At 30.6% G+C, this 13,727-nt stretch overlaps 6 non-coding genes across 6 annotated transcripts; 5 read left to right on the top strand and 1 right to left on the bottom strand.

Annotated features, from left to right (window-relative positions):
* Positions 1 to 1,211: 1,211 nt before the first annotated feature.
* Positions 1,212 to 1,284, top strand: Trnaf-gaa. The gene has a single exon. It is a non-coding gene; the product is annotated as a tRNA-Phe (tRNA).
* Positions 1,285 to 1,492: 208 nt separating this feature from the next.
* On the top strand, positions 1,493 to 1,565 carry Trnav-aac. Its single transcript has one exon. It is a non-coding gene; the product is annotated as a tRNA-Val (tRNA).
* A 1,273-nt stretch (positions 1,566 to 2,838) lies between these two features.
* Trnav-aac lies at positions 2,839 to 2,911 on the bottom strand. The gene has a single exon. It is a non-coding gene; the product is annotated as a tRNA-Val (tRNA).
* A 240-nt stretch (positions 2,912 to 3,151) lies between these two features.
* On the top strand, positions 3,152 to 3,224 carry Trnav-aac. The gene has a single exon. It is a non-coding gene; the product is annotated as a tRNA-Val (tRNA).
* Positions 3,225 to 3,616: 392 nt separating this feature from the next.
* Trnav-aac lies at positions 3,617 to 3,689 on the top strand. Its single transcript has one exon. It is a non-coding gene; the product is annotated as a tRNA-Val (tRNA).
* Positions 3,690 to 4,419: 730 nt separating this feature from the next.
* On the top strand, positions 4,420 to 4,492 carry Trnav-aac. Its single transcript has one exon. It is a non-coding gene; the product is annotated as a tRNA-Val (tRNA).
* The last annotated feature ends 9,235 nt before the right edge of the window (positions 4,493 to 13,727 follow it).

The following is a 13,727-nucleotide window of genomic DNA, read 5'->3' as shown; positions in this document are numbered from 1 at the left end:
ATAGTCTTGACTACAGACGGGACTACAGCCTTGACTGTAGACGGGTCTATAGCCTTGACTAGAGACGGGTCAATAGCCTTGACTATAGACGGGTCAATAGCCTTGACTATAGACGTGTATATTGCCTTGACTATGGACTGATCTATAGCATTGACTATGGACTGAAGTATAGCTTTCCTATAGCATTGAAGTTAGACCAAGTCAAAGTCTATAGCTAGGTACATAATCTTGACTATAGACTGTTTTATACGCTATACTATAGACTGACATATAGACTGGTCTATAGACTGACTTATAGACTGGCCTGTAGCCTTGAATATAGACTTATCTATAGCTTTGACCTTAGGCTGATCTATAGTCTTGACTTTAAACTGACGATGAATACTAAAAAATCTTCGGATGAAAAAAATGTTCATACATTCAAAAGTCTGTTGTAACAATTACATACACATTTACATTATACACACATTATCCTTTTGTTGTTGGACATACATATATAAACTACAATAAAATTATCTTTTTTTGTCCTTTTATTATTTTTTTTTGTAAGTTTTATGTTTTATTTTAGTAAATTTTAAACATGTCAGGGCATGTTATTTTAGTATGCATGCTTTCAGCATACAAATAATACATTCATATATATGTACTTATTGCAGAAGAAGTAGTGAAATGTTCATTCATACATTCATCTTCTTTCTGCATTTACAGGAAGAGAACAAAAAAGCTTAACAATAGTGAGTTAACAACAACAATGATAAAAAAACAAGTAAAAGTGCACTTTTACTTTGACAATGTAGTGGTAGTTGTAGTAGTTGTAGTTGAAAATGAAATTAAAATTAAACTTATTTGTACAAAACTTAAACAAAAAAGACTACACACATACAAAAAGGAAGAAAAGTATGAGTGTATGTATTTAACCATGTATGAATTTTTTAAATTCCAAAACTATGTATAAAACAAATCTAAAGAATGAACTTTCAAATGAGGTTTCATTTACTCTACTGAGATTGTGATGATGATATATGTAGGAAAAGCAACAAAAAACACAATACAATAGTACAACACAAAATAAAGCTTCAAATGTCCTTGGAGATACAAGTATGGGGGTAAATTGTTATGAAACAAATGTCATCATTAATGTATAAAAAGAAATTTTAAAATATTTAAGTAAAATTGAGAAAAATAAGATTTTAGTTGACTCTATACCACAAGCCGAAATAGCTCAGTTGGGAGAGCGTTAGACTGAAGATCTAAAGGTCCCCGGTTCAATCCCGGGTTTCGGCAATAAACAATTTTTTTTGTTTTTTAAGTAAAAAACGTGTTTGTATATGAAATCTCTGCTTTTATTTAATTTATTATTGCTTTTCATATCTTTGCTTTCTATTTTTTTCACTTTTTACCTTTTTGTGTGTGTGTTTTATTTTTAGCTTTTGTTGTTGTTATTATATTTCTGCTTGTGTGTAGTTTTAGCTTTGCTACTTCAATGCTTATAGTTTCCGTGGTGTAGTGGTTATCACATCCGCCTAACACGCGGAAGGCCCCCGGTTCGATCCCGGGCGGAAACAGATACTTTTTAATTTATTTTTATTTTAATTATTTATTATTTTTTAATTAAAAAAGTTTATTAGTTTTAATAATAACTCTTAAGGTTTTTGATTTTTTTAAGTTGTTTTTTATAAAATTCTAGCTAAAGCCGGTGTGTGTTTCTTGCTTCAAATGTGATATATGACAAATCTCGGACTAATGACACAATTGAACAAAACTAGAACAAAACTAAAACAGATCTAGAACAGAACTAGAACAGAACTAGAACAGAACTAGAACAGAACTAGAACAGAACTAGAACAGAACTAGAACAGAACTAGAACAGAGCTAGAACAGAACTAGAACAGAACTAGAACAGAACTAGAACAGAACTAGAATAGAACTAGAACAGAACTAGAACAGAACTAGAACAGAACTAGAACAGAACTAGAACAGAACTAGAACAGAACTAGAACAGAACTAGAACAGAACTAGAACAGAACTAGAACAGAACTAGAACAGAACTAGAACAGAACTAGAACAGAACTAGAACAGAACTAGAACAGAACTAGAACAGAACTAGAACAGAACTAGAACAGAACTAGAACAGAACTAGAACAGAACTAGAACAGAACTAGAACAGAACTAGAACAGAACTAGAACAGAACTAGAACAGAACTAGAACAGAACTAGAACAGAACTAGAACAGAACTAGAACAGAACTAGAACAGAACTAGAACAGAACTAGAACAGAACTAGAACAGAACTAGAACAGAACTAGAACAGAACTAGAACAAGAACTAGAACAGAACTAGAACAGAACTAGAACTAGAACAGAACTAGAACATAACTAGAACATAACTAGAACAGAACTAGAACAGAACTAGAACAGAACTAGAACAGAACTAGAACAGAACTAGAACAGAACTAGAACAGAACTAGAACAGAACTAGAACAAAACTAGAACAGAACTAGAACAGAACTAGAACAGAACTAGAACAGAACTAGAACAGAACTAGAACAGAACTAGAACAGAACTAGAACAGAACTAGAACAGAACTAGAACAGAACTAGGACAGAACTAGAGAAGTATTTTTTTTATCTAACTCCTCAAGGTGGGAGTCCTGAACAGTTAGTCGGAGGTCTTTCAACTTCCATTTCTGTAGTTAGATTAGTACAATTGTATGGATTTCTTTGGACTTTCTATGAATTTGACGCCCTCGGCTTTTTATGCAAGATTACAAACAAAATCCATGATATGGAATGCTTTCGAAAAGATTTCTTCATTAGAAATAAATATTAAAAAATTGTGCATGTTTCCGCCCGGGATCGAACCGGGGGCCTTCCGCGTGTTAGGCGGATGTGATAACCACTACACCACGGAAACTACATCTAGGTACGAAACAACAAACACATTTGGAAAATAACTCAAGGTACTTCGAACATAAATATTCTGTAAAATTTTTGTTGCTGTAAATTAAAAAAAAAAACAATTGAAATTTAAAATTTGTAAATTTAAATAAAAGTCATTTAATCGAAAATTAAAAATATAATTTCTTATTTATAAACACAATGAGAATTACAATCAATGACAGCATGACTCAAACTTGTCTTCCAATGTTGTATAGTTTCCGTGGTGTAGTGGTTATCACATCCGCCTAACACGCGGAAGGCCCCCGGTTCGATCCCGGGCGGAAACATTAATTTTTTTTTTATCGATATTTTAAATTAAATCCTAAAATCTATTATATATTCTTCATACTTAAACTTGAATGTGGAACCTGATGCTTTGAATTTGGAACCTGATCCTTTGGATTAAACATTTGTGTATTGCTAACTGAAAAATCTGCTGCTACATTCTAATTTGCAACACAATCCTTTAGAAAAGTACAATTTCGTTTCAGAATTTAACATTCGGAATAGCAATATTATTTTGTTTACATTTCAGAAATTGTATTACTTAAAAGATCTTTTAAAAGAATAGGAACCAAGAAGTCTCTGGTAAAAACTTTTGCTCGTGAAAAAAGAAAAATCGCGTTTAAAAAATCAATCACAGTATTAGAAAGTTATATTCAGACATTATTTAATTATAGTTTCCGTGGTGTAGTGGTTATCACATCCGCCTAACACGCGGAAGGCCCCCGGTTCGATCCCGGGCGGAAACACACGATAATTTTTGTTATTTATAAAAAAAGATATTACTTATTTAAGGCACTGATTTTTAAAATTAATTAAAAATCTAATAAATATAAGGAAAATTGGTAATTGTGACGGTCAGACAGTACCAAACAAATACCACCCGCTTAGAGTTACCTCTAGAGCCACAGAGAGCTATAATTGACACATGATTGTCCACGAGGAAAAGTCAGTCGTCAGCCCATAGATAACGAAGAGATAGCAAAAGGCTTAAGTTTGTTTTTAAAGTATCCACTCTCTTGCTTACAAAGGGCACACTAAAGTGACGATTGTCTTCACCCTCGTTTACAAAGATTACATCCGTGTCGAAATATGAAATAGAGCCAACCAGGTGGTTATATATAAATGAAAATCATTGTATTTTTCGGATGTATTGACTCTTTGTCGAACTGCTGGGTATAAATAATTTAAAAGCTTTGAAAACCTAAATTAAAATTTATATCTGTGTCGATCACATGACACGTGCTAATTTTTAATGCATTTTCGTGTATAGAATTAGAAAGTATTTTAAATATAATTGAACTAATTTGTAATAGACCTTATTTTAATATACATAATAAAAGAAATACAATATATTTTCAATTAAGTAAAATATTTGGTTCCACCACAATTTGGCTGCATATTATTTGCATAATAAGTATGTTAAATTATTTTTAAATTGGTTTCTGCTGTACTATTGAGTTTATATTCCTCTCAACTGTTTCCGTGGTGTAGTGGTTATCACATCCGCCTAACACGCGGAAGGCCCCCGGTTCGATCCCGGGCGGAAACACATACCAACTTTTTTTTCCTATATATTATTTTAGGCTTATTAATTTGAAAAAAGGCCACTCGATCATTTTATTAAAAGCTTTTTATTTATATTAACTGTAACTAAATTTTTAGATATAAAACTAACAACTATAGATTATTGACCAGAGACTATTGACTATATACTAGACTACAGACTAGACTATAAACAAGACTATAGACAAGATAGTAGATTAGACCATAGACTAGACTAAAGATTACACTATAGACTAGACTATAGATCAGACTATAGACAAGACTATATACTAGAATTAACATTAAACTATAGACTATACTATAGACTAGCCTATACACTAGACTGTAGACCAGTTTATATATTAGATTATAGACTAGACTGAAGAAAATACTATATACTAAACTAGACTAGAATAATATACACTAGATTAGACTAAACTATAGACTAGACAATTGACTAGACTATAGACTAGAATGTAGACTAGACTATAGACTAGAATATAGGCTAGACTATAGACTAGACAATTGACTAGACTATAGTCTATAGACTGCGGGCTAGTTTATAGACTAAACAAAAGACTGTAGACTAGTTTATAGAATAGACTATAGATTAGACTATAGACTAGACTATAGACTAGACTATAGACTAGACTAGACTTGACTTTAGACTTGACTAGATTATAGACTAGACTATAGACTTGAATATAGACTAGACTATAGACTAGACTATAGATTACACTATAGACCACACTAGACTAGTTTATATTTTAGACTATGGGCTAGACTATATACTAGACTATAGACTAGACTTGAATACACACTAGATTAGACTAGACTACAGACTTGACTATAGACTAGACTAGACTAAAGAAAGAAAGACTATAGACTAGACTAAAGACTAGACTATAGACTAGACTATAGACTAGACTATAGACTAGACCATAGACTAGACCATAGACTAGACTATAGACTAGACTATAGACTAGACTATAGACTAGACTATAGACTAGACTATAGACTAGACTATAGACTAGACTATAGACTAGACTATAGACTAGACTATAGACTAGACTATAGACTAGACTATAGACTAGACTATAGACTAGACTATAGACTAGACTATAGACTAGACTATAGACTAGACTATAGACTAGACTATAGACTAGACTATAGACTAGACTATAGACTAGACTATAGACTAGACTATAGACCAGACTATAGACTAGACTATAGACTATACTATAGACTAGACAATAGACTAGACTATAGACTGGACTATAGACTAGACTATAGACTAGACTATAGACCAGACTATAGACCAGACTATAGACTGGACTATAGACTTGACTATAGACTAGACTATAGACTAGACTATAGACTAGACTATAGACTAGACTATAGACTAGACTATAGACTAGACTATAGACTAGACTATAGACTAGACTATAGACTAGACTATAGACTAAACTATAGACTAAACTAGAAATCCTTGAAGATTTCCATACCATTTTCAGTTGCACTAATAGTTAAATGGACTTATAGAAACAATCTCGCTTGAACCACTGAACCTCCAGTGTTGGTAATAATGGAATAGCAGGATAATAATACATACTACCAAATTTCATTATTTATCAAAAAAAAAAGAAGTAAAAACTTCTAAACTTTCCAACAAAATGACAATTAAGTATGTATATCTAAAACAAATCATATTAAACAATCTATGAAATTTAATACAAACAATTTCCTATAACACTTTCATTAAAACTTTTTTCTTAATTTAAAATATTCAGATCGCATCACATAATGATACTGACTTAAAAACACTCTAATTACATTTCCTTTTTGGTAGAAGAACACGTGAAAAAGACATAAATTATATTGTGTTTGTTTCTTTCTTCTAAAAACCAACAAAAGTAAAAAGAAAACTGCAAATTATTAAGAATAAAAAAAAATTAGACAGCAGCCAACTATGAAGACTTTCATTATGTTGAGCCTTCCGGTTGGATACTCGTCCAACTATGTATGTACAATGTACATACACATACGCATAACGTTGCTTGCATACACAGTTTTGGAGAAAGTGTTATTTTCCTCCAACTTGTACGTTGTCATGATGTAAGTGTTCGAGACCTTAAATTTTCTTTGCCCCTTTTTAGTTTCTATATGTAGTTGCCAACAGCTGTTGTGCCATTATTATTATGATTATTGCTACTTTTTCTACTAAATGCAACCATGCTCGAAGAAATATCATAAATATTTAAAAAATTGCATTTAGAAAAACATTGAAGAAATGTATATTTTAACTCAAAAAGAAATTAATATCATACAGCATATTCCCACTCCCCTTGGCGACTTGCCTTTTCCTATAGTATTCTTTTTTATGTAAATTATAGTAAATTAAGAAAGAAATAATGCCGCCGATTTGTATCTTTTTTGATAAACATTATCAAAATACTGATTGGTATACTTAGTTGTAGATTGTGTTTGTGATAAAATGGAATATAGTCTGGACTATAATCTAGTCTATATATAGTCAGGAAAACAAAAACCTTTACAAAAAATGGTATTGGATACACCCCAAGGAAGATGCGCACACATGGCAAAGGCAGCTCTATAACGAGCCGAAGAAAATGCGACTATAGTCTAGTCTATAATCTAGTCTATAGTCTAGTCTATAGTCTAGTCTATAGTCTAGTCTATAGTCTAGTCTATAGTCTAGTCTATAGTCTAGTCTATAGTCTAGTCTATAGTCTAGTCTATAGTCTAGTCTATAGTCTAGTCTGTAGTCTAGTCTATAGTCTAGTCTATAGTCTAGTCTCTAGTCTAGTCTATAGTCTAGTCTATAGTCTAGTCTATAGTCTAGTCTATAGTCTAGTCTATAGTCTAGTCTATAGTCTAGTCTATAGTCTAGTCTATAGTCTAGTCTATAGTCTAGTCTATAGTCTAGTCTATAGTCTAGTCTATAGTCTAGTCTATAGTCTAGTCTATAGTCTAGTCTATAGTCTAGTCTATAGTCTAGTCTATAGTCTAGTCTATAGTCTAGTCTATAGTCTAGTCTATAGTCTAGTCTATAGTCTAGTCTATAGTCTAGTCTATAGTCTAGTCTATAGTCTAGTCTATAGTCTAGTCTATAGTCTAGTCTATAGTCTAGTCTATAGTCTAGTCTATAGTCTAGTCTATAGTCTAGTCTATAGTCTAGTCTATAGTCTAGTCTATAGTCTAGTCTATAGTCTAGTCTATAGTCTAGTCTATAGTCTAGTCTATAGTCTAGTCTATAGTCTAGTGTATTCTATAGTCTAGTCTATAGTCTAGTCTATAGTCTAGTCTATAGTCTAGTCTATATTCTAGTCTATAGTCTAGTCTATAGTCTAGTTCTAGTCTATAGTCTAGTTCTAGTCTATAGTCTAGTCTATAGTCTATTCTATAGTCTAGTCTATAGTCTATATTCTAGTCGATAGTCTAGTCTATAGTCTAGTTCTAGTCTATAGTCTAGTTCTAGTCTATAGTCTAGTTCTAGTCTATAGTCTAGTATATAGTCTAGTCGATAGTCTAGTCTATAGTCTAGTCTATAGTCTAGTCTATAGTCTAGTCTATAGTCTAGTCTATAGTCTAGTCTATAGTCTAGTCGATAGTCTAGTCTATAGTCTAGTCTATAGTCTAGTCTATAGTCTAGTCTATAGTCTAGTCTATAGTATAGTCTATAGTCTAGTCTATAGTCTAGTCTATAGTCTAGTCTATAGTCTTGTCTATAGTCTAGTCTATAGTCTAGTCTATAGTCTAGTCTATAGTCTAGTCTATAGTCTAGTCTATAGTCTAGTCTATAGTCTAGTCTATAGTCTAGTCTATGGCCTAGTCTAGACTATAGACTAGACAATAGTCTAGGTAGAATAGTCAATATTCAAGTGAATAGTCTGGGTAATAGTAAAGAATATAGTCTATATAGTCTGGCATATAGTCTGGGCTCTTGTCCAGTTAATAATATGGACTATAGTGTACTTTATAGTCTGGTCTGTAGTGTAATCAATAGTCTGGCCTATAGTCTTGACTACACTGTAGTCGTAACTCTGTAATAAAGTCCAGCCATAGTCCGGACTATAGCATTTAGTTTCGTACATGATGTGTGCTCTATAGACTGGATTATATTATGGTCTATAATATGTTCTTTATTCTATACTTTAGTCTAGTCTGTAGTCAGAACTATAGAATAGTCTATATTATTGACTTAACTATAGGTCCAGCTACGAAAAGGGTACTTCAAATTCCTGTCTACCCATCAGTCTCACGTCTAGTTAGAAAGTACTAACAGTACATTTGTTTACATTGGGCTAGATGATGCTCAACAGCAGCCTACTACGTCTCCTTTTCTCACTAGACATGTTGTGGCTACTTATTACTCTGTGTTAGTCGCTTAATATTCAGGCAAGTAATTAATGCATAATTATGCTGTAATTTATGTAGTTTTAGCCATTAAAAATGTTTATTTATTTTCTGTTGGTGTGTGTTATTTTTAAATTTCTTTCCTTTTCTTTTGATCGTCATAATTGCCTCATATTTATTTAGTTTACATGTGTTTCGAGTTTTCTTCGTTGATTGTCTTCATAAATTTCACTGATTTAAAATTTTCTTCGAGTAAGAAAGTGTGTGCTGTGTGGCGCTTTACTTGGGTGTGTTTTCTTAGATTATTTTGTAAAATAACAAAATAATATTTATAGAATAATAAGGAAATGTTATATTAAATACTCTATAACAGATAATATTGATAATAGATTTTGAATGTCAAAAATATAGGTTTAGGGATTTTGTTTAAAGATCGTTGATAATTATTTATGGTAATTCTGATAATATTTTAATATTAGAAAACAATATTTATCTCCTTCAGCTATTTTTTTTATTAGACTTTCGGATTTTTAAGACAATAAATCATAAAAAGATAATCCAGCACCGATATGTGGGACAATAGTTTTGTAGTCACAAGCAATAATAACCTAACTCGAAAATCTATTTTTTTACTTTTTTAAAAATATGTATAAATCCATTATGATTTATCGATTTATTATAAAGAAGAGTTTTTTGCTTCATTTTGTTTAATCGGGTGTTTGTATATCTGAATTCTGAAAGTTTTTAAAATGAGTTTATTTGCATTTAAAAGAGTGTTTTCAATTCGTCTTGATTTAGCTTAAGCAGGTTTACTTGTGTTCTGTTTGGCTTATTGAAAAAGTTCATATAAGTATATATTTATAATTATTTTATCAAGATATTAAAATTACATTGCAATGTCACAGCACAATGGGACAATACTATATGAAAAATAAACATATACTAATTAATCGACTCGACTATAGACTAATCAATATATTAATCACTAGACCAGTCTACGAAAAATCTGTAGACAAGGCAATAAACAGGTCTGTAAAAAACAACCGACTGGACGATATGATAGATTAGAGTAAAGATTTTTCGTAAAGTTCAGTCTATAGATTCAGTATCGATAGATTTACTAATTAAGGGATAGGTCAATTAGTCGATAGGTTGGGCTATAGACTAGTCAAGAGACTGACCTATAGATTAGTCAACATACTAGTCGTTAGATTGGTCAATAGACTACTTAAAAGATTAGTCAACAGACTTGTCAATAGACTAGATGATACATTAATCCATAGATCAGTTAGTAGACTAATCAATAGACTAACTAATCAAGAGTCTAATCACTAGATCAATGGACTTATAATGAAGACTAGTCGATAAATATACTTATGCATTTGTCGATAGACTATTCAGTAGACTAGTCAATGGAGTTGTCGATAGATTTACTAATCTGGAGACTGATCAATAGTCAATAGATTAGTTGTTACGTTAAAAGACTAATCACTATGTCGCTGGACTAATAAAGAGACTTGTCTATAGACAATAATATAGTCAATAAATGTTGTTCATATAGATCGTACATGGATCTAGAAACTGGTCAATTGTCGACAGATTAGTCTATAGACTAGAGTATAGGCTGGTCGATGGGATAACTAATCAAGAGAAAAATTACTAAAATATATGTATATTAATGCATATACTAGCCTATAGGTTAGTCCATAGACTAGTCAATAGATTAGTACGATATACTAGTTCTAAAAATACTTAATATACTAGTCGTTAAGTTACAGACTCGTCGATAGGCTAGTCAATAGAGTGGTCAATAGATTAACTAATCTAGAGACTGGCCAATAGTCTAGGATGTAGGCTAGTCTATAGGATGGTCGATAGGTTTTCTAATCAAGAGACTTGTCAGTAAAAGATATATTAATCCATATACTAGCTTATAGGTTAGTGCATAGACTAGTCGATAGATTCGTACGTTGCCTAGACGATAGACTAGTTCATTGGCTAGTTCTTAAATTAGTTAATATACTTACTAACTAGTCAGTAGATTAACTAATCTAGAGACTGACCAATAGTCAATAGATTAGTCGGTAGACTAGGGTGTAGGCTAGTTCATAGACTGGTCGATACACTAACTAAACAAGAGGTTAGTAGATAGAGATTAATACATGTACAAGTTGAACGGTTAGTCTATAGACACGTCAATAGATTTGCCCATAGACTAGTCGATTGATTAGTCTATAGACTAGTCTATAGATTTGTCCATTGAATAGTCAATGGACTAGTCTGCCAATATCCTCCTAAATATATTAGTCCATATACTAGTCAGTAGACTAGTCTAAATGAAAGTCGAAAGATTAGTAAATATACTAGTAGATAGATTAGTATACACACTAGTCGATAGATTTGTATAGTGAATAGATTAGTCCATAGACTAGTTGATTAGTAGACTAGTCGATAGATTAGTCTATATGTAGACGAGTAGATAGTTTAGTCTGGTCTAAAGAATAGTACATAGACTAGTTAATAGAGAAGAGACTAGTTAATAGAGAAGTTGAGAGATACCCAGTTTTGGCGGCTACTTGTCATTATTGTTGCTCCAGTAGCATGAAAAATAGTCAAGCCATATGACTAACCTGGAAACCATAAACATCTGTGAGAATATTGTATTCTTCTCTATATGAAACAGATGATTGACGTCTTCCGAACAAAGACACTTGAATGCCGGAAAACTATATATAGCCGGACCGCTTCACTGATTGTTCTATCACAGTAGAAGCAAACAAGCAGGGTCCTACTGATATACCGCCTAATAGGAGAAACAGATTTTTGTCATGTACCATACGTATCAAATATTTCACGAAAATGACGTGACCCCTAAATAATCGACATTTTTGTTCCTTTGAAATATACATTAATTTGTACAAATATATGTTTGACGACAATTTGCAATTACAAAAATTATGCAGAATCAAAAAAAAAATTAACAAAAAATAGTGGTCACGTCTTCTTCGTAAAATATTTGATAAGTCTGAACTTAACTTTAGTCTCAAACTTAACCTGTAAACGATCTGAAATGGGTGATCCTTATGAGGGCCAGTATTGTTCATTATAGCCTATAACCGTAAGATTTTATATAGAAAGAAGATATTATTTGTTCTGAACATTTATGCAGTATTCTTTACCCATAGTGCAGTTTTATTTAATTTAATATGTGTTAATTATGGTGTTTTTATTTTATTACAAAATAAACATGTTTTTGTACAAAGTTGTTAATTTATGAATTTTTTTTTATTTTTTATAAAAAGAAAAAATAAAATCACATAAATAAAATTTAAAACTGACATTTTTGGGTATGAGAGTGGCATGAAATATGAATGTGATATTAACCCTTGGGAAATTTTATGAGCTAATCAAGAGTAATAAAAGAAATATGGCAAACGGAGATATATTAAGTTATTTTATAAATTTAAATATTTTTATTTAAAAAAGTGTCAAGAACTGCTGGACTCATTTAAAAAAAACACTTGTATTGCATTTCAAGTTTTGTCTTGAGATTTTTTTCTATATACAACTCTGATTGTCTTTTTGTTTTCTTAATGATTCATAAACATTTTAAACAACTTTACATTAATTTGTAAATTTTTTGCTTTTAAGAAGAAAATTTTATTAAACTTGTTCATTTCTTAAAGTTTTTTTTTTTAAACATTAAAGTCAATGGCTCATTTCGCAATTAGAAAATTAACTTGAAAATCTCGAAAAATACGACATAAAAATACTCATAAAAAAATTAGAAAAAAAGTCCAATGTCTACTTTTTAGCACTTGAAGTATTGTGAAATTTTTTTTGTTGTGTTCCCCATTTCGTGTCTAAATGGCACATGTAGCAACTTCATCATTGTCATTAATGTCAGCAAACAGCAGCAACACATCAAGTATCATTTTGTTGCTCTTCTTTTTTTTGGAGTACAAGTACTTGTTTAAAATGAATGCATTTCGTAAGAGTATTAAGAGTAACAGAAATGGTGAAAAATTAGAAATTGAAATTGAAAATGTTCTTTGTATGTGGAACATTTTCATGATAAATACGATTATGATTCAAAGATAAATTGCTTAATGTCTGTTGACATTTTCCAATTTGCTTTTATATGTTTTTCAAAATCTTACAGAGCAACAGTAAAAAAAAGGCGAAATATTTCAAAAACATGGATTTATTTGTAAAAAATGCATTTATACTTTAAAATTCAGTAGCAACAACAACAAACATATTTTATGCAAAAATTTTCTAAAAGCCAAAGTTTAAACAAAAAATTTTACGAACAATTTTCTCTTTTAGAGAAAATTTACGATAAATTTTCTTTTAAAGAAAATTTACGATAAATTTTCTTTTATAGAAAATGTACGATAAATTTTCTTTTATAGAAAATTTACGATAAATTTTCTTTTATAGCAAATTTACGATAAATTTTGTTTTATAGCAAATTTACGATAAATTTTGTTTTATAGCAAATTTACGATAAATTTTCTTTTATAGAAAATTTACGATAAATTTTCTTTTATAGAAAATTTACGATAAATTTAATTACAATACAAAATTCACAATAAATTTTCATTTTATAGAAAATTTACGATAAATTTTCTTTTTATAGAAAAATTACAACAAATTTTCGAGAAAATTTTTTTTATAGAAAATTTTAGAAAAAATTCTCTTTTTATAGAAAATTTTCGAGAAATTCTCTTTTTATAGGAAATTTTCGAAAAAACTCTCTTTTTATAGAAAATTTTCGAGAAAATTCTCTTTTTATAGAAAATTTTCGAAAAAACTATTTTTATAAAAACTTTTTTTGAGAAAATTCTCTTTTTACAGAAATT

The sequence above is a fragment of the Lucilia cuprina genome, chromosome 4 (genome assembly GCF_022045245.1).
Source record: "Lucilia cuprina isolate Lc7/37 chromosome 4, ASM2204524v1, whole genome shotgun sequence".
Lineage (NCBI taxonomy): Eukaryota > Metazoa > Arthropoda > Insecta > Diptera > Calliphoridae > Lucilia > Lucilia cuprina.
Note: the sequence above shows the minus strand (reverse complement) of the source record. Positions and strands in the feature narration are given on the sequence as shown.